The sequence below is a fragment of the Mesoplodon densirostris genome, chromosome X (genome assembly GCF_025265405.1).
Source record: "Mesoplodon densirostris isolate mMesDen1 chromosome X, mMesDen1 primary haplotype, whole genome shotgun sequence".
NCBI lineage: Eukaryota > Metazoa > Chordata > Mammalia > Artiodactyla > Ziphiidae > Mesoplodon > Mesoplodon densirostris.
In genome coordinates this window covers 22,676,299-22,679,552 of record NC_082681.1, presented here as the reverse complement: position 1 = coordinate 22,679,552, position 3,254 = coordinate 22,676,299, and the positions used below count along the sequence as shown (strand labels likewise).

The 3,254-nt window shown below is 43.4% G+C and overlaps 1 pseudogene; it reads left to right on the top strand.

Annotated features, from left to right (window-relative positions):
• Positions 1 to 203: 203 nt before the first annotated feature.
• Positions 204 to 968, top strand: LOC132481862 (small ribosomal subunit protein uS5-like; annotated as a pseudogene).
• Positions 969 to 3,254: the final 2,286 nt, after the last annotated feature.

Sequence of the window (3,254 nt, the reverse complement as noted above, 5' to 3'; positions counted from 1 at the left end):
CTTCCTCCTACCCCCCCCCAAGTACACACACACACACACACACACACACACACCCTTTAAGGGAAAAAAAGGAAAAGGAGGCAAAACTAGAAGCTGATGACTTACCTCACAATACCTAGAGCAGTGGCGTCCGGGGCCGGCGTCCGGGGCCGGCGTCTGGGGCCGGCGCCGGGGTTGCGGTCGGGGCTGGGGACTGAGGCCGCGGAGCTCGTGGAGGCAAGGCCGAGGACAAGGAATGTCTCTCCGTCACCAAGCTGGGCCGCCTGGTCAAGGACATGAAGATCAAGTCCCTGGAGGAGATCTATCTCTTTTCTCTGCCCATCAAGGAATCTGAGATCATTGACTTTTTCTTGGGGGCATCCCTCAAGGATGAAGTTTTGAAGATCATGCCTGTGCAAAAGCAGACCCGTGCTGGCCAGCGGACCAGGTTCAAGGCATTTGTTGCCATCAGGGATTACAACGGACATGTTGGTTGAAGTGCTCTAAAGAGGTAGCAACTGCCATCCATAGGGTCATCATTCTGGCCAAGCTCTCTCTCCATCGCCCCCTTGCGACGAGGCTACTGGGGGAGCAAGATCTGCAAGCCCCATACCGTCCCTTGCAAGGTGACTGGCTGCTGTGGCTCTGTGCTGGTGCACCTCATCCCTGCCCCCAGGGGCACTGGCATCGTGCCCAAGAAGCTACTGATGATGGCTGGCATTGACTGCAGCTACACCTCTGCCGGGGGCTGCACTGCCATGCTGGGTAACTTCGCCAAGGCCAATTTTGATGCCATTTCCAAGGCCTACAGTTATATCACTCCTGATCTCTGGCAAGAGACCGTGTTCACCAAGTCTCTGTATCAGGAATTCACTGACCATCTTGTAAAGACCCACACCAGAGTTTCCATGCAGAGGACTCAGGCTCCAGCTGTAGCCACCACATAGTTTTCTGTAAGAAAAATAAAGTGAATGAAGCTAGTTTAAAAAAACAAAACAAAACAAAACAAAACCTTCCTTCTTTCCCTCACCCACTCTACCACTTTCCTTGGACTGTTACCATGTTTGCTCTGGCAGTATTGGGGATGGCTGCCAGCCTCTCATGCCTACTGGAGCTACTGTCCCCCTCTGCCCCAGAGGTCACAACTTGTTATTGGTCTCTCACCACCAGTGTCCTCGACTTGGAGGCCAGATGACTTTGTGTCTCCTTACTTCTTTGTAAAGAGTCCCTGGTACTCTATATCCCAACTTCTGTGACCGTGATCAGTTCAGTTATCAACATGAAATCTGTTTCTTCATCTCTAAAACAGTAATAATGTAATAATAGTAATATCTATCTCAGAGGGTTGTTTGTGAGAATTAATTGAGATTTTTCTGGGTAAAACACCCAACACAGTGCCTAGCACATAGTAAGAGCTCACTAAATCTTATTGACTAGCATCTATTTCACACAGATGCACTTCAGTCACACAGGAAGTGACTGAGTAGGAACTTGAACTAAATTTTTATGACTTGGTCCAATGTATAAGTTCATGGGTATTTCCACTTATCCTAGAAGGGAACTTTGAGTTTCTTTTCAACTTACTTTCTGAGTATCTACTATGTGTAAGGTGCTTGGGCTTGGCACTGGAGATACCGAGATGAATAAGACATTATTCCTGTCATTGAGTTCATTGTCTCATAGGGGGAGAATGGTGGCTAAGTGAACAATTACAGTACAAGGAGATAATGTTGTTATCTGTTGATGCAAAACTTTGTGGAAGCACAATTGAGAGACAATTGGTGTAAAGTGAGGATAAAGGGAAAAATTCCAGCGTGAGATGTCACCTCAGGTGAGTCTTGTCAGATGAGTGAGAGTGGTCTTATGAAGGGGAGAGGTATAAGTGTGTAGCTGGTGGGGGTTGTGAACAGGATCCAAGTCCAGGCTAAGGGACTGGAGCAAGTAGGATCCTAGTTGGGGAGAGTATTTAAGGACTGAAGCATGAAGAATGAGGCAGGACATGAAGTTAGAGAGTTAGGTAGAGGCCAGGTCATGAGAATTCTTAGACACCAGGTTATGGAACTTTTTCCTGAGAGTCATGGGGAGAAATAATTGGTTGAAAATAGGAGAATGACATAAATATTATATTTAGATATGACATTTAAAAAGACTCAGGTGGGTAAACCAGATAAGAGATTATTGTAGTAGTACAGGTTAGAGATGATGTTGGCTTACACTAAGGTAGTAGTAGTAGAAACAGAAAGTATATATCTGATAGGAGATATTTTTAGAAGATAGAATGGAGAGGACAGGACTTACTGATGGATTGGATATAAGGGGTGAGGAATAGAGAGAAATCCAGGGTTATAATAAGGATTTTGGCTAAAGCAATTGGGTAAATGTGGTGGCATTCAGTAAGATTGGGAACATAGAAATTTTCCCCTATCCTCTCCTTTTGCACCTGAGGAAACAGAGTCCTTCAGAGGGGAAGTCGTGTGAGGTTGCACAAAAAGTTAGGGACAAATGGCAGAACCTGGACTCATTTTTTATTTAGTTTTTGCTCAATACTTTTCCTACTGCACCAAAAAGTTCCTGTGCTCAGCAGTCTTTGTACATTGGTAAGAGATAAATGAATCAAATTAGCATCAAAAGCCCAATATCAAAGCAGGGAGGGTAAATGGTTGGGTCATAAATCTACAGTTTTGTTAACATGACACATTTAAGAGAATTTATTCACTAGGCATTGATTTTTTTCTTTTAGCATTGGACTTGAAATGAATGATTTCATATAAAGCAAAACACACTACCCTTGGTATTTAATGAGAGAAGAATCACAGCTTAGTCGGGAAGAGATGTGGTTCCTGACCATGAAGAAAGGAAGGCCTGGGTGATGAGGGAGAGATAGTTTTTATTCTCTAAGGAGTTTCAGTCATCAGGAACCTCTAAGTTTGGTAAAGGAAATATTCATTCATCCAATATATATCTATTGGGGACTTATATTCTAGGCACAGTGGAATATAGGTCCCCAATAAAAATATATTGGATGAATGAATATTTAGTTGGGGGAATAGACAACAAAGAATACATTTAATATGTAAGTAAAATATATAGTATGTTTTACTATATATTAATAAGTGCTAAGGAAAAATATAAAACAGGTGTTATGAACAGAACTGTGTCCCCTCCAAATTCATATATTGAAGTCCCAACCCCCAGTGCCTCAGAATGTGACTGTATTTGTAGATAAGAGCTTCAAAGAGTTTTAAATTAAACCGGGGTCTTTAGGGTGGGCCCTA